Source organism: Parasteatoda tepidariorum, chromosome 9 (genome assembly GCF_982258835.1).
Source record: "Parasteatoda tepidariorum strain Cologne lab strain chromosome 9, Ptep-v5.0, whole genome shotgun sequence".
NCBI lineage: Eukaryota > Metazoa > Arthropoda > Arachnida > Araneae > Theridiidae > Parasteatoda > Parasteatoda tepidariorum.
In genome coordinates this window covers 94,657,102-94,684,446 of record NC_141763.1, presented here as the reverse complement: position 1 = coordinate 94,684,446, position 27,345 = coordinate 94,657,102, and positions in this window count along the sequence as shown.

Sequence of the window (27,345 nt, the reverse complement as noted above, 5' to 3'; positions counted from 1 at the left end):
TCCTAATTTAAATGAACGAAATTAGTAAATATTTTAATCACTAGATGGCGCCATCATTAAAAGACATTCATATTTTTAAAATTAGTAGCTATTTTAATCACTAGATGGAGCCACGAGCGGTGTCCACATATTTTGAAAACCGAAACTAAAAAATGGTGCTGCCATCCTTAAATAAGAAATTTAAATTAACGAGTGTTGCCACCACTGAAAAATAATATTAAAAATCAAAACCAAAACTAAAATCGGATAATCAAGCGGGCAGAAATAAGCAAGTGGCCAGAAATAGGAGGTAAATTACTTTTTTTTTGAAAACCGAAACTAAATCTGGTGTTGCCACCGGAAGTAAGGAATTTTGAAAACCGAAACTAAATCTGGTGTTGCCACCGGAAGTAAGGAATTTTGGAAACCGAAACCAAAACTAAAGCAGGAGATGAACAACTCAACAAGCAGGAGGGAAACAACTCAACTCAACTCGGATCCGCAGCAGGAGGGAAACAACTCAACTCAACTCGATCCGCAATCCGCAATCCGCTGGCCCAGCTCTCTCCTTTTCTACCTACTAACGAAATATCACAAATCACTTCTGAAAAAGGTGGAACTGAAGGTATCAAAACTGCTAGTCAGAGGAAATAGAAAGTATTTAGAAGGGTAGCATGATAACCAGCTTCAGGCAATCAAACTGGTTTTGATGTTTTAGTACCACCCTTCTCGTAGATTTTGAAAGGGGTTTTCTATTTTCTTTTTCTTAATTGTCAGTTTGGAACCTTTTGACTTCTTTTTCTACGAGGATTTTAAAACTACATTATTAAGCGCGATCATTAAAGAACACCTTTTATATTTTATCACTGTTTCACAAGAAACATGATATTTTTAATGTGATATATTTCATAAGTGCTCAATATTCAAGTTCGAAATGGGCCATATTTTTTTCACTGTGTTATATTGTGCAATTTAATGTGTTACGATAGCGTTAAAGCTGTTTCATTATTTATGTGTTTGTTGAACTGAAATTATTTATATTTGTATTGATATAATCTTATGTATTTTATAAACGAATAAATTATATTTGTAAAATGCTATGATTGCCTACAAGATTTTTATTTTTAATCACGATCCCTCTGTAGAGGAGATGAGTTCGGGCACGCTTTGGGGGGTACGAACACGAGGAATTTTAATCCGAGCTCACCTGGGCTGGATATACATAGGGTTACTTAGAGCCTGAGCATGCATGCGTCGAATAGGCCACATTTTGCTGTCTCAGCCTTTGAAGACAAAACAAGGAAATTAATCATTAAAACCATTTTATCAAAGTTAATTAATAAATTTTACATTTATTAAACTTAATAGCTGTGCCAAACGTTTGTTTAAAAGTTGTAAAAATATTTATGAAAATTTTACAAGTCAGAAACATATATTCAGTTAACGAACCCATGTCAGGCCGGGTCTTTCAGGCAGATTCCGTCTCATCGCTACTTTGTACACCGTCAGAAATTTCTCGGAAAAAATTGTTAAATAACAATTTATTTAATTGCTATCGTACCGTATTTAAACGAAACAGTCAAATAACCATAAATGAGATGGTAATCAAACTGTAAACTGTCAGAAAAATTGTTTATTAACTGCTTTAATTACGGTTAAACAACCAGAATTTTATCGCCCCAACTATTAACAGCTTATGAAGCCACTTAGTTCCTTTCCAACTGCGTACATATTATAGCCGAGGGGGCTAATCTGTCCGTCTCATGACCGACAGAACTGGAGTTTGAGTCCCAGTTGTGACATCACTATTATTTCGCTGTTCCCTTTAACGCATGAAGAGTTTCCAGTATCCTGCACTCTCCAATGCCTAACGAAAAGCCTAGTTCCTGTGTCTAGTTAAATTTCTTTTTCACGGTTTTGAAACCATGCTAATTGTAAATGGTTAAAAACGCCGTATAGTTTTGAATTAATGGTTTTATAACCATACTAATTTTAACCGATTTTTGGTTAAAAACGTTTTTTACCTTAAACTTTACGGTTTATCGGATGGACAGACTGCCGCCGGTGATTTTACCATAATTTTAGAATGAAAATTCTAACAGTGTAGGTTTAGGCTGCGATGGATTGGTTAAGGCACTGTACTTCCATTCTGAAGAACTAGGGTTCGATCCTCTGTGGTGTTTCGAAGCCCATCCAGATTCAAACCACCGCATGCATGCCAGCTTATTTGGAAAGTAAAGACGGCTTATGCGCAATGCTGACTACAATATCACAATAATGTCGGTCTAGAAATTGTGGAGCCTTAACTACCATGACCCCCTGGCCTACAACGGGCTGTTGTGGGAAGGCTTTAGTCAGTTGGTTTATGCTGCAAAGGGTTTGCGTAGTGCAACACCTTTTTAAAAAAACTCAATTTTCATTCTATTACTTGTTTCGCATAATTTAAGTTAATGAATATATAAAAATGTATGGTTAAATTTTAAGGCAATTGGAACATTATACAAGGTTTATCATAATAACTGATATTATTTTTTAAAACCTGAAAACAAAATACTATACACATTTAGGGTTTGAAAATAAATATTTAAGTAAAGAGAATGACATACAATTTTGCTCGCTGTGGGATTTCATTGAGTTGTACTAATTTTGGAACTATGACTGCGTACAAAACATGTTTGAGATTATATTTTATCTTTCGTGTGCCGAAAAAATGGTTTCATGTTATTACGACACAGTTTTTAAATAGGAATCACATTGAAAAGAACTTTAAATAAATGTTAAAAATAAAATGTCCAAAGTAAAATACTGATTATTAATGTAGTATTAATATTTCATTGTAAAATTTGTAGGCCGGGATAACCTGGTTGAAATGGTGCTGGACTCCCGTTCGAGAGAACGGAAGTTCGAATCTAGACAGCCAAAGACTCCCCGTGTAGTATATGTTGACTTGTGCACATTAAATCTGTGGGGTCACAAAGTCTTTAATGTTCCCATAACAAATTATACCTCTGGGGGTACTGAATTGACCGTTCTCTGCTTCAGGTCAAAAATATGATCTGTGGATGAATAAATGGATGTATGAATGGGTGCGACGTATAGGTGAGGCAGAAGTCGAATTTTTGACCATAGATGGTGCCTCTGGAGAACAAGAACAATCGCAACCCTTGCCTTGATGGCCTACTACTACAACAACAACATTGTTGCATCCTCATTGAAAGATGCGAGAACCCCCTAGCGAATACGAATAAGACTCAATAACTTTTAAGAACAGTTTGAATGTGAACGGTCGCTTGATGCAAGCGCCTGGCGCTTTTCTCTTTTTTGTAACTCATCTACTTTAGTTGTTCATCTTTTATCGTTATGTTTATTAAATTACTCTAAAATGTTAATTAGCTTGGTCTTCATTCGTACTTAGATGTTTATTATTAAATATATTGTTTCTGCCAACCCGGAAATAGAATCTCAGGTTGACGTTTCAGCTTCGAATATTATTAAGAACAGCAAGGTAAGTGAAACCTTGTTATTTTATTTGATTGTTTGAAGCAGTAATGCCATCAGTATAAAACAAACATAGTAAAATTAGTGATAAGTTGTTAAATTTCCTTAAATGTGATATTTACGATACTTGGTGATGAAGTATAGCTTTAAGTATCGTTTCAATGTTTTCACAAACTTATAGGAAAGGAAAAGAGTGTACACTTTGGAGAAATGTGGCAAGGAAATATTATCCCGCGAAAATAAATGCATACTTGCTTAGTTAACCAGTGAGTATGGGTTATTCAATCCTATAAAAACAAGTACTTGTGACTCGACAATTGGGTATCTGCAATACGTAGAAGACTGCTGGTTGTGTATAAACAAGATGGCGTGTTTACGTTTCAGCTATTAGGTTTGGTTTATTATCTCGGTGAATCAATTTTCGGATCAGATTTGATTGGGTACCTGCAAGCGACGTCACGCGGGCGTGTCGAACCTGATTGGTTACTGAATTGTGGCATTAGCAAATGCCACTTACTGTATCCAATTGGGAATTAATTTACTTCCAGGCTTTTCCTCAAGAACAGTGGTTTCCAACTGGCGGCCCGCGAAGCCTTTTTTTTTGTGGCCAGCGAACTAAAATATATTAGTTGTCATTTTTTTGCGGACAATTTTCGTAAAAAATCTATATGGGTTTAAAATACTTTTCTCGTTAATAAAAACCTAATTTCTTCGTTTCTGTGAAATTTATCATACCAATAGCGCAAAAAAAATTATTTGTCAGGTTTTGTATCCAAGAAAATATTTATTCAAATACAAAAATAATCGTGTATGTTGCTCTTTTTTCATTTCACTTTTTTGTATTTTGTGAATATAATTTAGCATGTGTGATGTGTGTATCAGAAATTTTCTCGAAGAAATTCTCCGATTTAGCTTTTTGAAACCACTCATTTTGGACGAAAATATTTGCACGCACATTTGTAAATTTTAAATGTAAATATCTATTCTCTGGTAGTTGCAGCAGACAAACCTCAATTTTGTCATTGAACATTTTGTGTGCTACTATGTAAGTTTCAGTACTAACCTTTTTAAAGTTTTATATCTTAACAATTAGATATCCGTTGCACATTAATTGTTTAATACATGGGTGCACATTAAAGTTATTGTAGCCCGAATTTTTTAATATGCAATTAAATATTTTTAAAAATCTATTTCTTACTTTAATTTGTAATTAAATACTTTTGTTTTGTACAACTTGGTAAAAATCTGACAGTAATATTTAATGTTTCTTCAAACATAAAAGAGTTCTACATAAAATTTTGATAAAGTAGTGGCCCGCCGTTTGATTTGTGTTTTTAATAGTGACCCCCGGACTCATGTAAGTTGGAAACCCCTGCTCTAGAGTAGAGATGAGGGGATAAGACGGGCTCAGCCCGATGTACGGGTCCGATGCGGGCTCGTTTAGTGAAAAAAGGCTTCGGGTGGGTTCGGACTCATGATAAAATTTTCATAAATTTTTTACTACTTTACTTAGACAGTCTTGCATAATGCAGCTGATGAAGCAGAGTGAAATAAAAAATGAATTCTTAAACTTAACGTTTTGCAAAGAAGGTTTTTGATTGAGAATCTTATAAACTGTAAAAAAAAGGTTTTTGTTGTTGACAATTCCTCTCCGACATTCAATTAAATACTTTTCTCTCTCACTTATTGTTTATCTGCTAGTGATAAAAAAAAAGCTTTCAATGATTAATCAGCTTCCTTAGACATCAAAGGCCGAGATGGCTTTATATGGCTAACATATGGCTTTAGTCTGACGTATATCTGAGGCTCGGGCGGATTCGGGCTCTAAATAATCTTTTGCATCTCGGGTTCGGATTAAAACTCTTTAGGCTCGGAACTCCAAAAGCGAGCTCGAACTCACCTCTAACATCAAATCGGATTGGCGCGGTATAAAATTTTCTAGAAAATTTTAAATAATGAAATTTAAAATGGCAAAATACAAAATTTGAGAGTAATCGGTGGAATAGTTTCTAAGTTATCAAATTTAGAAAAAGTCGAACATTTAAAATTTTTTTTCTCGAAAATTATTCTATTGATTTCGTTCAAATTTTGTACCTTGCCGTAATCTTAAAGATTACTTTATTTAAAATGGTGCAAAAATATACACGCCTTACAATTCACAATTTTTTCTACTATCATTAAATAAAATGCTAAAAAGTAATAAATAATTATTAAAAAATATTTTTAAATGTATTATCGTCGAATAAATGAGTTTTGTAATTGTTTGCAACAGGCATTTTATAATGGCAATTTTTTTTCTGTGGGGACCACTAAAAATTCCAACGCTTTATGTTTTTTTATTTTTTAGAACAACTTGTGTTATAGAGGCTTTTGTTTTAATGTACTTAATTTAAATTTTTCTAAATTATAACCATTATTATTTAAACACACACACATATTACATGCACACTTATTATTTAAAGTAAGGTTTTCGAATTTATTTTAAATGCCAAACATAACTTAATACTAACTAAAAAAATATAGATTTTACAAAATGCAACCACTATTGAGTTCCATTATCAGGGCTAGAAAGTGATGATTTCGTGTTCCGTGTTAAATATGCACCCTTAATATAAGTTTATGACTTCTAAAAATAATATTTCCTAGCAAATGCAACTCGAAACTTGCTATTAGAGGGGGGAAACATTAAATTGTTGTAATAGTTTGGCCTGTATTATATGTTCTAACTGTCGAGAATGTCGAAAATAAGCGAATGAATCGTTTGCAAGAATTAGAAGGATATGTTACTAAAGGAAAATGATATTTAATTAAAACGATACGATTAATAATATTTAACTGTTATTGAATGAAAACGATATTTAATTAATACCATACGATTAGCAATATTTAATTGTTGTTAAATGAATACGATATTATTGAAGTTGCCAAATTATTTGTTTGAAATAATGGAATTTTTCGGAAGCTTTTTCAAGGTCATGGGATGCGCAGGTAGAGAGCCTGTTCCGGGCGCGGTAGAAATAAGTAACTTGTGAAGGTCGGCTTCATTAATTTTCGTCTGCACATATTTCTATGATGCGGGGGGAGGGGGTAAAGAAGGAGTGATCACCTGGGCTACCATTAAAATGGATGGCCCCCAACTAGTTTTGGCATCAAGATTCACCCTTTTGCCGAAGTACCAGGATGTTCTATCTCATTAATTATGCACCATGGTAGAAGCTTTTCCATACCAAATATTTATGAAGCACATGAGTTATTCAAATGAAAGTAAATTTTGAAAAACTCGAACTCAACGACCTTGTATTTATTCTAATTATTAATATGAGATGGTTTCACTTAATTACATGGATAGAGATAGCATCTTCCGTTTTTAGTTATGATGTTTTCAGTTTTATTTCTCTGTATAATATAAAAAAGATATTAATCTAAAACATAGGTTCCCAACCTTTTTTTAGATCACGAAGGGCTTTGTTAGTGCTCAAAATTTTACGCCCCCTTGGCTATATATAAAAAAATATAATAATAATGATAAAAAATATTGTCCCATTTAAATTCGTTTTATCTTTTGATTCGGAATGTAATTCACTTTTTCCCCAGCTGTGGACTTAATGATATTTTTTCATTGCCAAAACTCCACACTTAAGCAACATACATATTCCTATTCATTTTGAATTGGAGCATTAGGGCTTCTATCATAGCTTTCCATCTCACTCTATTTGTGGACAAATATTTTGAATCTCCATGTCTTTCCTATTGTTTTCAATTCATTTACAATCGCCCAAGTATTTTTAAGTCTTCCTCTTTTTCTATTGCCCTGAGGGTTCCAATCAAAAACTCGTTCTACTGTAAATTTTTCAGGTTTACGTAAAAAACGACCATTCCATTTACGTTTTTTTTAACTTCCAGATCAATCGGTTTGTGTTTTGCTTTCCTAAGGATTTCTATAATACAAATTTTATGGAAACCACTTGATACGCAAAGTCCTTCTTAAACAGTTGTTAATAAATACTTGAAGTTTTTTCATGTTCCATTTAAACTCTTAGGTTTTTCGGAAAGTAATTCAGTTTTTTTTTCTTCTCAACATAGAACTTAATTATATTTTCTCACAGCAAAACACTTTACACTTAAGCAACACAATCCGAGTATAGTGTAAAAGCTGATATAGCAAGGCTTACCTTTGAAAAGTTTGATTGATTCTAACTCAGTAGTTTTTGTTTGATACCGTAACAAAAATGGAAGTTTAAGAGCAGAATTCGCTGCATATTTTACTTTTTCACTACTGAAAAAATAAAAATGTTGTTAAAGCAAGTGAAATAATTGTTGAATGTGTATGGAGAAGATGCGTTGGCAATACGCCAGGTTGCCATCAGGAGAAGATGCGTTGACAAAACTGGTTTGCAAACTTTCGATCTGGCAAAAATTTCGATTAAAATGCACAAAGATACCAATTTAAGCAACTGAAGACAACGTAAAGGCATAAGTTCTTGCAAACGGGTGAATAGAAACTTGTCAGATTGCTGCGAGGATAAATTTATCAAATTTGACCATCATGATTATTCGAAAAGTCTAAGGTTTCATCTCAAAACTCGATAAAGGGAGTCTTCGTGTTTTTACGGGAAGAAATTTGCATCGTTGCTTAAATGTCTGATATTTGCTTCTCAAACATCAAGAAAATCATTCGTTTTTGAGGCGCATCATCACAGGAATGTCTGCAACAATGCTTCAGTGCCGGAGGAAGATGTTGTCACTCCCAGAAAAATACTGAAAACGACGCCCTTAACTGAATTTCGGAAAACGGTAGTACTGGTACTGTAATTTTAATACTTCTGTTGATGGTTCAGGGGATGCGGCATTCGCCTTCCAATGAGGTGAACCGGGTTTGAATCCCAGCGATGGCTGGTCGATATGAATTCCGCAACCGGCTCGCACCAATAAAATATTCTCAGTGGAAGACGGATCATGGGTTAGTGTTCCCTTGCCGTCAGGCTTCCATGGGAGGTTTTCGTGGTTTTCCTCTCCGAGAACCGCAAATACGAGCTAGTTCCATCAAAAAAGTCCTTCACGAAGGGAAATTTCTCCCACTACTTGATCCAGGAGTTCCCTTGTCTTCTGGATAGGGTTCAAAATGACAAGGCTACGGAGTTGAGCATAAGTAGTCGCAATCCCAAAAATTAGGTCGGCTGTTCGACGACGGTTATAAAATAATATACTTCCGTTACTTACTATGCTGAAATGTTCCGAACTCATACTTACGGTGGTTTGTATGATTTAATGGCTGCCAGATAGGTTTTAAATTAATACTAAAATTCGACATAATAAGAACTTCGATTATATACTGAAATTTTGGTACTTTTGAGTGGATAAAGTTACCAGCAACAGATAGACGGTGCAAAAATATACATATATTGGTTAATTAAGGTGTTAGGATCGGAGGAGGGGATTAAGAATATATAAGTACAACTGTACTGTGCATTTGGCTTGGTTACCATGAAAGTTTGTTGCCAAGCTGGTTGCCGGCTAGTTATTATAATTTTATGTAAGAGAATTTCGTTAATATGTAAATCGTAACAAAATGAACGATTACCTGGATTTGAAAAATAATCGTCTCTGTTTCTTCAACAACAACATATTAAAATTTAGGAGCCTAGAATCTGGGACACAATACTTAGTATTTAATAAGAAGTAATTTTATTTATAGACAATCCGTATAACGATATTCTTTACAGTTTAAATTGCAAACGGAATTTATTTCTTTTGAAACGTTTACATTTTTAAAAAAAATCAATATAAATGCTATGATTTATATCTGGCAATATCCCATCTAATTTCTTTTTAATTTTTAATTTCATTTTTATTTGAATTTAATTTATTCAATTTTTTTTGTTACTTTTTACATTAAGTCAAGACAAACTAATCATTTTTTAAAAATAACTTAAATTTGCAATAATTTTCATACGAAATCATTAAACTCATTACAAACGAAATCAGAAAATCATTAAGCCCGATGAATTGTCCGGTGTTCCCTACAGTAATGTTTTATTTAGTTAAATCTTGTTTACCCTAGACCGAGATTTGTTAAACGTTTTGCTGTGGGGACCTCATAATTTTAAAGAAAAATTTGTGGGACCCCATAAGTATTGAGCGAATTCATCACACGCATGAGTCACAGTCAATTTCTTCACTTGTGCAATCGGGGCCGGGATAGCCTGGCCGGTTAGGAATTGGGTCCATGTTCATAGGGTCGTGAGTTCGATCCCCACTGGCCGAAGATTTTCAGTGTTGTAAGTGGTAACTGTTGCACGTTAAATCTGTCGGGTCACAAAGTCCTCCCAGTTCCCATAACAAATCAATACTTTTGGGGGTACTGAAATGGAGATTGATCGTTCTCTGGTAAAGGTCAAGACTAAGATCTGCGGATGAATGAATCTATGTATGAATGGGTCTACCTTTTAAAACGGCCTGTGACGTGTGTGTGGCTGAAGTTGTATTCTTGGCCACACATGCCGCCACCAAGAAAACAAGAAACGCACCCCTGCCTTAAGATTTGCTAGTTTTTACTAAGCAGACTTGCTGGTATTGGTAAGTAACATTAGAAACAAGAACAACAATTTGTGCAATCAAAAAGCTCAACGCACATGCGTTACCAAATTCAAGGATGCGCAGAGCCTTCGACGAATTGCCGTTTCTATCAAATAAAAATTCGTCTAAACGCTTTAATTTTTTCTTTGTTTGTATTGTCCTATTTTTATTAATCAGAAACATTGGGTAAAAATACTTGGTAATTGTAAGTTAAGGAAATTTAAAAAAATTGCTAACATTTTTATCGACGATTGCTGCTAATCCCACGACCTTTTCCTTAAAAACGCCGCCTTACACGCGTTTAAGGTAAAGTTTTATCCCGGGTTTTCTTATACTGTTTGTTGTGTTTTAGGGTGGAGCCCCATTTGCAGTATTCTCGACACCGGTGCTTTTGTTATATGCCCTTATCATGTAAAGTTTTTATACTAGAAATCGATTCTTAGTAATAACAATCTTTTATTAATAATTTTCAAATAAGCCCACCAAAGTAAAATTTGTGTTTCATAAAAAAATGATTTAGTGAATTTAAGAAAAAGGTTGTTTTTCAACTTAGCGTCAACTTATTTAAAGGTTAAGAATCAATTTAGTAAAATTTTTTGAAGAGAAAAAAAAAACGCACTTTTAAACGAGTTACGATAATTTAAAGATCCGCCACCCTAAAACGGAACACGCCATTCAATGTTTATACCCTCACCATCTGAAATGAAATGGGAAAATTTACTATCGCAACCTGAAATGAGAACGCCCCAAACAGTAAGGCACCCGATGGGATACGAACTTGGGACTATCGCATAATCTATGAATAAGGGAGTAAATTAATGGAGCAAAATAAGAAAATGCAATAAATTAGTGAAGGAGAAAACAACTAATCAGTAAACTTGCAATTCACTGAATGAAGTAATCGCTGAATGAAATAATCACTGAATGAAGCAATCACCAAGTGATGTAATCTCTGAATGAAGTAATCTCTGAATAAATTAGTCTCTGAATGAAGTAACCATCGAATTAAATAATCGTGGAATGAAGTAATCATTGAAGGAACTAATCATTGAATCTATGAATAAGTGAGTAAATTAGTGGAATGAAAAAAGAAAAGGCAGTGAATTAAAGAATTGGAAAACAACTAATCAGTAAAATAACGAATCACTGAATAAACTAATCACCGAATTAAGTAATCATGGAATGAACAAATCATTGAATGAACTAATCATTGAATGAGCTAATCGTTGAATGAACTAAGTATTGAATGAGCTAATCGTTGAATGAAATAATCACTGAATAAACTAATCACTGAATAAACTAATGATTGAATAAACTAATCACTGAATAAACTAATCACTGAATAAACTAATCACTGAATAAAGTAATTATCGAATTAACTAATCATTGAACAAACTATCATTCATTAGAATAAATATCAGCGCTTTATCGCATAATCGCATAAGTGAGTAAAATAATGGAGTGAAAAAAAAAAGTCGTGAATTAAAGAATGGGAAAACAACTAAGTAGTAAAATAACGAATCACTGAATTAAGTAATCATGGAACGAACAAATCATTGAATGAACAAATCATGGAATGAAGCAATCATTGAATGGACGAATCAGTAATGGAATGTTTCGGTGCATTAGTAAATTGGAGTATCACTCATTGAATCGTATAATCAGTTAATTTGCGAAGGAAAGATGCAGGAGTTTGTTTATTTGAAACCACTGTAAATCCGCAAGACTTTTATTATTAATAATATGTAATAATAAAAATAAAAAACTACGTAAAATATAAATAAAATAGATTCAAAAAAATTTCAAATTCTTCTGAATTCAGCTAGACAGTTTTTTTTCTTTTCTAGAATTCACTTATTTTCGAACAATTTCTGACAACACAAACCATATTTCAAACTCCGATCACTGTTGAAATGGGATTAAAATTCCAATCCGCTCTTTTCGATAACCATCAATCGTCATTCAACAATGCGTTTTCCTTCAGTAAAAACTGAGAATTACCAGAAAAAGAGTTGACCGACAAAGAGTTTTTTTTGAAGAAACGAGCAAATATTTTTACGCAACATATTTCAAATCTAATTTTGAGTAGGAAAAGGCGAAAGAAAAGTGTCCCAACAGAAAGCAGCTTCAATAATTCATTTACTCTTTTTTAAGTTCTTTTGCCCGGAGGTGTTCGAAATGCCTTTGCGTCTTTCTATCAGCCCTACCATTGGACGCATCGTTTTAGTAGTAATGCGTCAAGATTTGGCAATTTATTGCTCTTTTTATTTTACAACTTTCCCGCTCTGAGGTGTCTGAAAGAACCGGTACAGCGTTCCGGTACTTTTTACTGAGGAAGTACGTGGTCCCGGAACTTAAGGAACACATTGCTAGTTCTAACCTTATACTCTTAACCTTTTTTTATTTATTTAAAAGCGTAAAAATATTTTTTTAATTAAATGTTTTATATAATTCGCTTGTAATATTAACTATACTTTACAAACGTGTTAAGTTGGAAAAAAAAGAAGAAAAAAACTGTGCTGGATTAAGACATCAAAACTTGTTATCCTGCATTGCTATTTTTAAACTGCGATTATGATATTTTAATCTTATATACTTAGTACGTAGGAGTAGTGGTTGATAATAAGAAAATTAATTATCATGTGCAGGGATAGTTTTAGATAGTAAAAGCGATTTTATTAATTAATAATTCACAATTCACAAATCTTTTAACTGGAGAATTTTTTAGATTGTTAAAGCAGTTTCATGAATAAATAATTCACAAATCTTTTAACTGGAGAATTTTTTAGATTGTTAAAGCAGTTTCATGAATAAATAATTCTCAAATCTTAAATCTCCTACATTTTAGATATTTCGGCTGGAGATTTTTTTAGATTGTTAAAGCAGTTTTATTAATATATAATTCACAAATCTTTTCCATGGAGAAGTTTTTTAGATTGTAAAAGCAGCTTTATTAACAAATAATTCATAAATCATTTCGCTAGATAATTTTTTAGATTGTTAAAGCAGTTTCATTAATAAATAATTCTCAAATCTTAAAACTCCTACGTATTAGATATTTCGGCTGGAGATTTTTTTTAGATTGTTAAGGCAGTTTCATTAATAAATAATTCTCAAATCTTAAATCTCCAATGTATTACATTTTATTGCAGATTTAAGATTGTTAAAGTAGTTTTAGTATTACTGTAAATGTTTTAAGAAAGAATTTTGTTAATTTTATTTTGGCAGGTACAGAACTTTCGTTCTTTCCCTCGGAAGATGCCGGAAGTGTTGCTCATATAACGTTATCCAGTGGGCAACTGTAAACCTAACTCACGGAAGCGAGCAACATTACCTACGTCATACTGCCACAGATACCCGCTCATAGGGAGGGCCGCATTCACCCATCACACCACAGAGAGAAACATCCATGCCCTGAGCGGGATTCGAACCCGCAACCATTGGCTTCACAATCAGGCACGCTGACTGCTCTGCAACCTGTCCGCCAGGAAGAAAAAATAAATACATAAATAAAATATTTAAAATAGTTTTACGGTAAATGGAGAATAGATTATATAAATTACTATTAAATAAAAAAAGAGTAAGTAAGAAACAAAAAAATAAAAAATATGAAAAGAAATTTTGATAGCGATTTAATAAAACTGAGGAACAAATTAACAAATTTTTTAACTCTCCTTAGCCTTAACTGAACCTACAGCCATGTAAGTTGCAAAAAAAAAATAAAAATAAATAAATACTACTAGTTGAAACTTTATAAAATATACTATTACTTGAAAATAAATGAAGTAATATTTGTTGGGAAATCACATAATTTAAATTGAAGTTTTAAAGGGGGCAATGTATGCTTCGCATTTTCGAAAGTTCCCTTGTCATATAAATGATGCTTTTTCGTGAATAATATGCTTTTTTTACAACTGGTGTGAATTTGCAACAGTTACTCATGGTTGTTAGGTCAAGTTAAGCCTATTTAAGCAAGTGCTGTCTATTCTTATTTTGAAAATTTCTCAAAACGTCAATATGTAGAAAAGCCACAGTTTTGTGAAAATGAAAAGCGTTTGTGGTCTAATTTTTTAATATTTAAGAACTCACTCCAATGCTGCATTATCTGGGCTCATAAAAATTTGCAATAAAATGAGAATAAGACAGTGATTTTGACAATTCTCACCTAGGTAGAAAATTATCGCCAAATTGGCGATTTTTAAAAAGGTTAAATAACTTTTAAAATATTTCAGTTATTTGTTCGTTCTAAAGCCCAGGTAATTTTTCACGGCAAGATAATATACATAATTTTAAACTATAGCATTGCTTCAAGAGTAAGGCACTTAAACTGTGACTTTTTTTTAATTTTCATTGGTCAACTTTGCAGAACTTCGGCAAAACTTTGAAAACGAAAAACAATGCTAAGGCATATGGTAGCCCAATTGTATTTTAGAAAGGTTGTAGAAGTCGGACAGCATAAATTAAGGCTTACAGAAACAGTAACAGTCAAATTCGATAGAGGCAAGATCAAGGCTTATTTTATTTTTCTAAACTCTTTGCTTGAATATTTTATTTATTTATTATTATTATTATTTTGGTCTAGAAGTGTAGCTTAATCATATTTATTGGGCCATTTAAGTTTCGTTTCTCTTTGATAATTAATTACCGTGAAAGAAGTTATTCATATTCATGAGGGAATTTCATTAGACTTATTGCTCTTTGCTTCAGAAGTTTATTCTTTGAAAGGGCTTTCTTCCACGCTTTATTATGTTGATATTTGCTGGTCTTCTGAAATATACTGAATTGATGTCGTAAAGTCCCACGTTTTGGTGTAATGTTCCAGTTCTTCCACGGGCACATTTGTTCGATTTAGTGATTTTAAACCTCTTCAGGTCAGCTTTAAAGGGGACTGGCCAATACTTCATATCGACGCTTTCTTAGCATGCTCTATGCCGACCAGCCTGTGTAGGGGGCAGGGAACTGTCCTTGCACCAGAAAGGTTCTGGGTTCGAATCCCGGGCAAGGCATGGATGTTTCTTTCTCTCTATCCGTGTTCTATGTCCTTTCTCCTTTGTGTGTGAATGTGACCAGCCCTATAAACGGGTTTGTGGATGTGCGACGTGGGCGACGCTGCTCCACCGCCGTGGCTTCGCCACAGGTGCCCACTAGGCAACGAAAAGAGAGTTAGCAGTTCTGGCACTTTCTTTGGCCAATGGACAATAGTTCCAAGTGCCCGCCATTAAAATAATAAAAAAAAAGCATACACTATCTGGTCAAAAGCATCCGGACCAGGGCCGGATTACCCACTAGGCCAGACTAGGCCATGGCCTGGGGGCCTCTTAAAAAATTTTTTTTGAAAATAATTTTAAAAGAATTAAGAAAAACAATGATTTTTTAAAGAAAAATCAATTTTAAATATATATTAATAAAATAAGATAATTTTTTTAGTTCTAATTTAACAAAATAAAGTAAAATTTAATTTATTATTATTTATTTTAATTTTAAATTTGCTTTCTTAAATGAAAAGATATATAAATACTTTTATATTTGAATAAATAAAAAATATACGAGAAAAAAAATTTAATCTAAAGGTCCCAAAAATTTGAATGAACATGAACTCTGAGATGTACATGTGGATAATGCTGCACTCTCAACTCTATGGTAATATTTCAGCCCATTTCTCTTCTAGCAGGATTCCCAGTCCCACTCACACATCGAGGCTTGCAGAGACGTGTTTTCTTTTTAAATATTTTATAACCGTCGTTGAACAGCCGACCCAATATTTAAGTTTACGACTACTAATGTTCAACTCCGTAGCCTTGTGATTTTGAACCCCATCCAGAAGACAAGGGAACTCGTTGCAAACACTCACTTCAACTGTGATGGAAGTCAATTCCTATGGCCACCTATCAAAAACTGTTGGAAAGTCTTCTAAGGTGAGCACAGGCTGTCATCGATACAAAAGGGGGACCAACATCATATTAATATGCGACTCAGGAAGCTCTAAGTCCATAACCACTGGGTGACTGGATACTTTTGGACAGGTCACTACCTGTCCAAAATTCGTATCTCAGCAATGGCTGGTTGATACGAATTCGCACTGACCACAGTGCTGACGTAAAATATCTTCAATGGTAAACGGATTATGGGTGAGAGTCCCGTTGCCATCAGACTAACCGTGGGAGGATTTCGTGGTTTTTCTCTCCAAGTAACGCAATTGCGGGTTATTTCCATCAAAAAGTTTTTCACGATAGCAAAATTGTCCCAATTCTTGATCCAGGAGCTCCCTTGTTCTCAAATTTACAGTTACAAGGCTACGGAGTCAAACATTAGCAGTCGTAAACACAAAAATTGAATAGCCATTTCAACGACGTCCATAAAGTAAAATATCTCCTAGAAGAGAGAGGGCCTCAGCACGGACTGCCGTAAACAAGAAATTTGATCCTTTAGCAGTCCAACTGCGCAGTTTATGTTCGTTACGTCGGACTTCTCAATTGCTGAGGTTTTTTCGCTTCAATAATTTGTTAACCATGCTCTGAAAAAAAGACCACTTTTCTGCATCAAGCGTGAAGAATCAAGGAAACCTATGGAACTGTAGGGCTTTTGATTTTCTTGTGCCAATTCTGATTTATGTTGAAGCCAGTTGGTTGTTACATTTAATTTAGATAAAGACTCTATGTACGATATAGATCTGCTTCATTGGTGTCTTTTGCCGATTTATCGGCAAGTTTATTGCCATATGAACAGTCATTTAGGAACTTTTTATTGCATTATGAGTTGAAAACAGTGAGTGGGATCCTTGTATAGTCCATTGTAATTTCTTATGGCTGTGATGGTGGATAAGCTATCAAACCAAATTTGTGCTTGTGGTGGTTGAGTTATTTATTGCGGATTAGTTAGCTTTTTGCATTACATTACCAAAAGGCCTCTGTCTAAAAGATAAGTGTTTTTTTTTTTTTTTTTTTGGTCTAAGCTTATTATTCTATTTAATCGCTTCGTGAGGTGTAATAGTCTCCTCTGCTGCTGTGTATAGTATGTCTATGTAAGGAACTCCCTTAGCCATTCGTTTGGAGCGTTTGCGGTTACGAGGTTTAATTATTTCAATTGGGGGGGGGCATTTATTTAAGACAGATTCTGCCTCAGGGTGGCGAGAGAAAAGGAATCAGGTAAGTTTTGAAATGAGTCCATAGTTGGAAAGTCTTGTTTCCATAGCAGCAGACGACCTTAGACTTCGTGGCGAAGGGAGACAAACTATAGCAAATTATTTTACATATAGAAAGGGAAAAGTCAAAATTTAAAAGTTTCACTTTACTTTAATCTACGCTTAGGATTTTCGTTTTTGGTTTTTATTATATTTTAACTTGGTTATGCACATCCTATAATAATTCACAAACGTTTCACTCACAATATTTTTTTCTGGATAAAACATTTAATTCTAATAAAATCAGATTTTAAAAAAAACGTAACCTTCGAAATCTATATTATATAAAACACTAATACGTACGTATGTATGTATCAATAAAACCGATGATATTTCTTTTCTCGCGTTGGCAACAGTTTTCATTTTTAATTGATTGGATTCGGCGCGCTAGAGCACGTAGTGAGCAACCAGATAACAATAACCAGAGTGAGCATTATCAGGTTGATCAATTCAGATTCATGCGCTTAAAACAAGACAATATTTAATTTAAACTCAATTAGGAATTAATTAATTAATTGAAGTGAGAATGCTTTAAAAGGTCGCTGTTGAATTGATATTTTTCAACTGGGAGCTACCTTAACGTCTAAAAAACGTTTAAGTGCTTGTATTGAATGCATTGAATTTTTTTTATATTTCGCGTTTATTTATGCATTGAATTTTCACGCTTTAAAATGCAGAATATTAGTGAAGCAATATTTGATAATTTATTTTGCTTATGTTTCTTATTTAGCTAATGTTTTGATTTTTTTCACCATGTACAATCTAAATAGCTAATATACTTTTTTAAAAGTCAATAAGAACATTGGTAGAAATCTTCTACATAAGTACAATACTATGTCTGTGATGATAAAATACTACGTCTTTGATGATAATATATTATGTCTTTGTGCTAGAACATTGTGTTCATTGGCGAGCGAGCGCAGCGAGCCATGGTTCACGGCGTGAACCACATAGGATTGCGTAGCAATTCTCGAGGGTTGGCGAGCGTTAGCGAGCAGGGGGCGGAGCCTCCTAGTCTATTAATAAATTATCATAATTTTTTTTTTTCAGAATTGAATCAATGAATTTTTATGAAAAGGAATCAGTTGATTTAAATTATTTAATTTTTTTTTTAAATAATCAAGTGATTATTTAAAAAAATTCATTCATTATTTAAATTAAATTAATAATCGATATAAATCGAGGCGACTTAAATCATGGCAAAATTGCAGAGTTGTAAAAATTTGTGCGACTCCGAGTATTTAAAAGTTAGGTCGCGTAGACCTATAAACAATTTTAAGCCTATGTTTGATAGAACTATTAAACAAGTATATAAATTCAAAAAAAAATTTATTTATCTCATTTGAAACGTTTATTGAAAGATGTGTAAATGAAATCTCTGTACTATATTTGTAATAGTTTCCAAATTCCAGAATATTATCAAAACAATCTTCCTGTCATGAGTTGTTTATAAATATGCGAGTTGTTTAGAAATATGTTTATAAATAATTTTCGGTATCGTGATCTGTATCAGAATAATAGCCTCCTGAGAAACTCAAAAAAAAGAAGAAAAAAACATCCCAGAAAGGGACCAGCTTGTAAGGTATAACTATTAGCCACCCCGGGCAAACATCTACATGTTTTTTTTTTTTTTTTTTTTTTTTTTTTTTATAAATATTTGCAAGTTTAAAATTTATTTGGCTCTTTGGCGATTGTAGATGGCGCGACAAATCAATATGTGGAATTATCCCTTGTTTTTGCACAATTTTAATATTTTTGACAAAAATATTTTGAGTATTTATTTATCCAATAGTAAATAAAAAAAAATTTAAATATATATTTTGAAATTAATATTTACACAACAACACAATTTTTTGTTTGTTTTCTGTTTCATGAGATTTTTAATAGATCTAAGATAGTTTAGTAACATTGATTTCAAATCATCACTTGGTTTCTCTTTCCAGTTTCTTAAATGACATTTTATTCTATTTTTAAAACGTTAAACACGTTAAAAACGTTATATGTAACATGGGACAGAGTAAGCATTGAAACAAACTTTTAGGGAAATTAGGGCCCATCATCAGGGTTTATAACATAGAAACCCATGGCTGGAAGCTAATTTACAATCCAACGACATTTAACGACTAACACTTTTTTTTTGTTGAGATTTTCCTTTCGGTTGTAGGGTAATCTAACCAGTGAAGGAACACTTAAGCTTCGCTCCCCTTTTAAAAAATCATATTAATTTCAAAATTCGTAATTTTAGTTAAATGACAGTGTCAACATATTTGTTACTAATTGCAAATTATGTAAAAAATTGTAGAGAACTTACATAATATTGTTTTAAAGCTATGGAGGTTCAAATAACAAGTAGTAAGAAGACCAAGTGAAGGAACAGCTCTTACCAGTGAATGAACACCCAGTAAAGGAACACTTCATTTTGGTTATTTTTTAATGCTCTTTATGAATTTATAAACCATACAAATATTTAAAAACAAGCCTATTCTTGAAATTATAACATATTAATACTTGGAAAATGTTAACTTTTCTTTTGTAATCGTGAATTGAAAATTAAAGTGTCAACATATTAACTCATACTGCTCATTCACTGGGAAATCTATGCCCAGTAAAGGAACATACCTGTTCCCTCACTGGTTAGAAGTTGTTTTTCGTATTTTTAACATACTTTTGATGCGGAACATCACTAAAGGTACAAGAAAATTAAAGTTTATCTTTTATTTTCATTAACTTAGAAAAAAAAAACAGTAAAGGAACACTTGTTCCTTCACTGGTTTTTCATCGTTTGGTGATCCGGTGAATAACCCCCCCCCCCCCATCTCAGTACTTTATCAGTACTCAGTACAATTAATCCCACTTCAAACATATAAATACAAACACTCACATTATAATTTTTTCAAAGAAACAAGGTGGTGCAGAGATAATAACAAATTTAAAAATTTTTCCAGAGAAGTCTATGTGACGAGGTAATCCAAAACATTGCTAGATGACTTCCTATTGTTTGGCAGTAAGTTAATTTTTTATTAAAAAATTAATTTCGTAAAATTTTTGAAAAGGACGTATGTTATTAACATGTATTCGTAAAAAACACAATGTTTGTTCATATGGAAATGAAATTATTACTCATATCTTTGAGGCAACAGTAAAATCTTACATATATGTTAATTTTCATGGTTATAAAACCAAGACAACGCTTCGCATTTACTTTCTTTCCAAATTTGCATAATTTTGCACTCAGTATCTCATTATTTTTTTAATCAAATAGTTAAATTTGAGAGTCTTTTCTTTAATGTGGTATTCATCTGAAACCGGTTTCACGAATATAAAATTATAGACACCATGCTTCCCCAAGATTTTGATTTATGTTTAGTAATATTTATAGAATTTATCATTGTAATAAAACTTGCATTGAGTATTCAACTTTGCGTTACATTTTGCTTTGATGATTAAAATCTATGAGACAAAGGTATTCTAGGTCTAAGGTAAGGATTTCAACTTATTAGTCAGTAAATTAGCCAAATATCAAAAGTATTCGCCAATTTTCGAAAGTCTTCGCAAAATTCAAAATGATTAATTTTTTTCTTATTGAAAATTATTTTACTGTGGTTTGTTGCAGGCTTATATTATTTGAACCCAATTCTAATTGGTTATGCGGCTCATCTACCATAAATTACTGTAATCGAATAAAAAATACTGATTTGTTTAGAAAAATTCCTTTTGACGTAATTTTGAGGATCGAGTTGAATGTATGTATATTTCTTTCCAGTGGAAAAAATCATTCCTCCAAAACACAATTTTATTCGCCAAATTTACGATTTTATCGCATTTGGCGAGGGGGCGAATGCTTAGCGCAGGCCCTGTTATATAGAAAATTGTATATGGAATACGACAGAATAGAAAAAAAATTAGCATTAGATAATTAGTTAGAGAATAAATAGATGAAAAAATACCAAGCGAGCTTCCTTACTGGCTGCAGAAGTGCAACTCAGAGTTAAAATTTGACGTGCTGAAAGGGCCATTTTTCTTTAGGAATTTAACATGAGAAATTCCAATTTTTTCAAATTTCAATTAGAATTCAATTCCAATTGTTGCAATTTTAAGTGCTTTTTCCGCAATTTTTTAAAATATTTTCTCTGATTTTGAAAAAAGAAAATTTATTTGTTGTCGTCGAAAAACTTACTCTTGAGAGCCTCATTTTGTAACCATTTCAATTTATTTGATTTAAAGTCAAAAGTGATGAAAATTGAATGATCAAGAGTAAGAGATTAAATCTTATAATATTTAAATCTTAACGGATTTGAATCTTAACAATTGTGTCGACCTTTCTTAAAAATATAAAAGGCTCAAGGGAGATAAAAGCCGTTTACGTTTTAAACTGTTATATGATATACGGTAATCGTGATGTATTGTTAACAAGTAAATTTTTCTTTTCATTTATTACTTCTTATAGAGATGTCCAGGGGCCTAGTTGGATAGCCTAGTTGGTAGGATGTTGAACTCTTGTTCATGAGATCGGGAGTTCGAATCCAGCCGGCCAAAGAATCCCCGTTTATTAAATGGTGACTGGTGCGCGTTAAATCTGTCGGGGCCACAAAGTTCTCCAAGTTCCCAAAACAAATCAATACCTCTAGAGTACTTATTCAGGAGTTCTCTTGCCTTCTGGATTGGGCTCAAAATTACAAGGCTACGAAGTTGAACATTGGTAGGCGTAAAATCAAAATTTGGGTTGACTGTTCAACGACGGTTATTAAAATATATATATTTTTCATATTTTTAATGGCAAGGCAAAAGGTACAAATAGAAAGATGAAATAAATAACGAATACAAATGTATGTAGGATAACAAAGAAAGAAGACCGAAGTCATTGCATTAAAAGTTCTCTTGCTTCCCAATATCTTGAGGACTCAGTGTGTCCATGAAGGGCCCCGCATGGAAGCAGGCGGTCCCTGCCCAATTTCTCTCCAGATTTACAAAGTGGACAAAAGGGCGTGGTGGAAAAGCCTATGCTGTATAAGTGAGCAGAAAGACAATCGTGGTCTGTATAAAAGCGGAAGGCCGCAACTGCATCACGTCTTGGTTTGTCGAGAATTAAAGAGCTTGCATTTCTCCAACTTTTCAAAGCTGTGCGAGTCTGAAGGTCTCGCAATGAGTTGGTTTTACAAAAATTTTCAAGGAACGTTATTAAAATATAGAGATGTCCAAGTTATAGGCTGAACTAAATCAGTGTACCACTATCATTCAATCAATTACGTTTGCACTATTCCTATTGGATGATTCGTACACATAGCCTAATAGAAACGTATTTCTATTGGTTGTATCTGTTTCTGATTGTGTTTCACTCTCATTACGTTTACCCAATTCCTATTGGATGAATCGTATTCCTATCCCAATAGAAACGCATGCCTATTGGTTGTATCTGTTACTGATTGTTCATTGATGGATTTTCGATGGACAGGTAAGCGAAGTGACGTCAGCTTAGACATCTCTATCGTGTCATCCATTACATGAGCTGAAATAATATTACTTCATATCTAGTTTCCCCTTCCTAGACAACATAATAGGCAGTATGGAAAGTTGAGGCTACCTATTCACTGCAGTTAGTAATGGACACATACCTTACTAGAACACATTCGAAGAACAAGAGGGGGGGGGGACGGTACATGTCCATGAAAGTCGATTCTGAGAAAAACGAATTTCAAGGAAAATTTACAGGAACAAGCATCCAACTGAAATCGTAAAAAATAAAACTATGCACAAATGCCGCAAGTATTAATTTACATGCCGGGATAGCCAGGTTGGTAGGGCATTGGGCTCATGTTCAAGAGGTCGTGAGTTCGATCTTCGCCGGTTGAAGACTCACTGTGATGTAAATGTTGACTGGTGCACATTAAATCTGTTAGGTCACAAAGTTTTCCGTGTTCCCATAAAAAATCCTACTTCTCGGAGTACTGAATTGGAGATTGATCGTTCCCTGGTTCAGGTCAAAATTACGATCTGTGGATGAATGGATGTAAGTCCATCACCCTATGAACGAGTTGAGACGTATGTGTGTGGCAGAAGTTGAAACAGTAAAATCATATTTACCACTTATAAATGATAAAACTATTTTAAATATATGAAAACAATTATGTTTTTTGTTTACGTTCGCATTTAATTTTATATCATAAAAATTAGCTTCAAAAAAGGAGAAGAGGTTTGTTTCCTTCAGATGTTTAATTTTTTCTGAAATAAATTAATTTTTCTTTCGTCTTTTCTAATTTAACTTTCTACTCTAAAAATAAATCCTTGAAAGCATCGTCTTTGTGCACTGTGACTGCAACATTAGATTGACGATCTTTTTGACAATCTCTGAAACAGATCGTCAAAAAGAGGTTACACAAATATACTTATTTGCTTCGTTAATATTTTACCCATTGGCAAAATGGGTGTTGTTTTGAGTTTGATGGCGTGTTCACCTCATTTGGACGTTATCACACTTTTCAACTGTGTTCAAGAGTAATAGTAAACAGTGCGCATGCGTCGTCATTGCATACGTTGCTATGGCCACCGCTGCTGTTTGAATAATTTTTTTAGAATTTATTTTTTCACTTTTAATTTTGTTATGCATCAAATTGGTGAGTTTATCTTTAAGATATGGGACCAGTGAGATCCCATAAAAATTTTGAGTTGTGAATAAAAGAGAATTTCATCATTTGAACAATATTTTTGTATTTTTGCCAATGGATGGGTAACTGTGATCGCCTTTCAGCGATCGCAATTATTTAAAAAAAAATAATATTTGTTAATTTAGATGATTTTATTTTTGTTTTGATTTCAGTTTCGTGTTTCCTTATTTGAACATTTCCGCAATTCTGTTGAAGTTTTCCCGATCGCTTGGAGAGGTTTTGATGGACCTTCCTAAAGGCTTTCTTCAACGTAAAGTCTTTAGAAAAAATTCCGTCCCTCCCAAAAGTGATCGTAAATAGAGGAAGTCACTACATAGAGGTGGTCCTTCCTGGAAGTACTAATAGAAACGCTGGTACGAATCGATAAACATCAAATTTCCAATTTAATACACAGTGTAACACACATGTTCTCATACTGAGTCAAAACGCATTACAATTTCATTTACCCTAATAGAAACAGTATTATGTAAAACCAGTATTAAAAAAATATCACCCACAACAATTTTGTTCTAACGATCGGATTTTAACTTACAAAGTTCCAAACTTAAGGATTCAAAGGACTATACTCTATTCTTATTATCTCGTATGCCTGTGAAGGCAGGGGGGTGCGATTGTTCTTGTTTTCCAGTGGCGCCATCTATGGCTAAGAATTCGACTTCTGACACACCCATACGTCACACCCGTTTATAGGGCATACCTATTCATACATCCATTCATTCGTCCATAGATCGAAATTTTGACCTGAATCAGAAAATGATCAATCTTCAATCCAGTACCCCCAGAGGTATTGATTTGCTATGGGAACATGGAGGACTTTGCGACTCGGCAGATTTAACATGCATCTGTCACCATTTTACTACACGGGGAGTATTCGACCGGCGGGGTTCGAACCCACGAACTATCGAACGTGGGCCCAGCACCCTACCGACCAGGCTATCCCAGCCTTTTTATTCTTATTAATTTGATTAATTAAGCTACTGAATCAGGGATAAAAATATACTTTCTCTGAATACGCATTCGCTTTTTCCCCCGAATTATTTAGGTTTTTGATTCTCAAAATATTGGGTAAAGCTGTAACCTGAAAAGTACAGTTCCAATAGTTAAATCAGTAAAACGGCTGGAAGTTCAGATCATTTGGTAAATTGCACTTTTTGCATATTTCGTCATAAATCGGGAACCTATCAAGCGAATCAAATTTTTTTTAATGACTGTAAAATTCGTTATTGTTAAAGATAGTTTCATGTTAAATCAATTTTTAACAATTATTCACAATTTGCTAATCATTTTATTTAGGAAGGGTCAAAAAAATGTTTGACTTGTAAAGTATACAAATTTTTATAACATTTGAAACTACATAACTTTAAAGGATAAAATATGAAAATTGAAGAAATATCGAGTGAATAGATTTTGATAAAAATTTAAAAGTACGGCTTTTCTGAAATTCGTCCTTGCTCGATGATATGAAAAAAGATGAAAATCGTCGAAAAAAGGCCTCCGGACTAATCACATGACCTTCACGTATCGAAACTTCGAATATTACCCACGTTTTTTTAAAATTCACGTAAAGTACAGTCGTCTTTCAAATTTTAAATAATATTTTTTAAACTTAACTAAGTGTATTGCGAAAAAATGAAAGAAAACACGGAACAACCTGAATATCTATAATAAGTTTGTATAGTTGAAATTCGTTTTCTAGGGACTGATTTAGTTCAAAATTTGTATTTTGTCATAGAAAATTACGTTCTTTAAAATTTGTATACCTTACAATTACTTAAAAAAATCTTAGCCTATTATTAAACAAAATTATTAAAGATAATAAACCATTAAAAATTATTTTTTTCACAGAATTATCTTTAAGTAAACAAATTACATAATTGTGGCCGACCGGCCTGTGTAGGGGTTAGGGAACTGCCCTTGCATCAGAAAGGTTCTCTGTTCGAATCCCGGGCTAGGTATGGATGTTCTTTCCTTCTCTCTACTATCTGTCCACACTGTGGGAGCAACGTTGGCCCACTTAATATGGTGCCCCTGAAAGATAGGCCAACAAAATTGCCTTGTAAATGACTGGATTGACGAAAATGCTATCACAGGTGGGCACTGGAAAATTTTTTTTAATAATTGTGTACAAAACTTTTCGATTCGCTTAGGAATGTCTTGCCCTATGGCGAAATACGTAAAAAATAAAATTAAGATTATGGGGTCCAAACTTTGAAGTGCTCTTCTGACCAAACTGTTGGATCGGTATTTTCCAGATTGCGGATAGCCCCCATGTTTTGCTGGTCAGAAATCTAAACTTTTCGAAAAAAGGTGTGTCGATTCAGAGAAACTACGTTTTCGTGCCAGATTTCATAACTTGAAATATCGTCTGCAATAATTAATTAGCATATTTGAAGTCATTCCCTGGAACCTTTAAGATTGAGTCCTAGTGGGTGAAGATCAGATTACTAAATCAAAAGTAATTAAAAAAGTGTTTTCCTTCTTCCAGATTGTTTGTATGCAAATTATGAATTTAAAACATTCAATTAAAGCTAATGTGTAAATGAAATATAAAATACTATAATAAGTACTGTAAGTATATGTGAGAGCCGTGGTGGCTCAAGGGATAGAGCACTCGCCTCTTTAATGAGGTGAACCGGGTTCAAATCCCATACATGGCTGGTCGATTCGAATTCCGCACCTGGCTCGCACCGACCACAGTACTGACGTAAAATATCCTCAGTGATAGACGGATCTTGGGTTAGAGTATCCACGCCATCAGGCTTACTGTGGGATGCTTTCATGGTTTTCCTCCCCAAGTATAGCAAACGCGGGTTAGATCCATCAAAAAGTCCTCCACGAAGGTAAAATTTATCCTAATGTTTGATCTCGGAGTTCCATTTTCTTCTAGAATGGGTCCAAAATTTCGAGGCTACTGAGTTAAACATTGGTAGTCGTAAACTCAAAATTGGGTCTGCTGTTCAACGATGGTTATGAAATAAAATGTAATTATATGTAACCTATAATAGTATGCAGAATAATAATAAGAAAAAAAACACAAACTTATTATCTACTGAAAATAAAACTTGAAAATGTAATGTTTGAATTAAATATTTATTTCATTTTTAAAAAAAGTTCTTTTTCGTGTAGGAAAATATCGTATTAACAACGCAAAAAGCCCAAACGTGCAAGTGCATTACGTTATTTGTAGGTTGTTTTTGTGATAATTTTATAACCAATTTTAAAAATCAGGCATATTATTCTCTTGCTTTTTCAAGCTATCAATAAAATATTTTTCCCGCAAATGAGATATGACAAAATCTGAATAAAAATAAAAATTGAGAAAACAAAGGAAAAAAACGAGAAAGAATTGTTTACATTCTTGATTTCTCCTCTCAGACCACGTGAGTTTGTTTTCCCAGCATTACCACTACACCTGTTGCGCTTCGAAAAATGGTCGCCAAAATTATTACC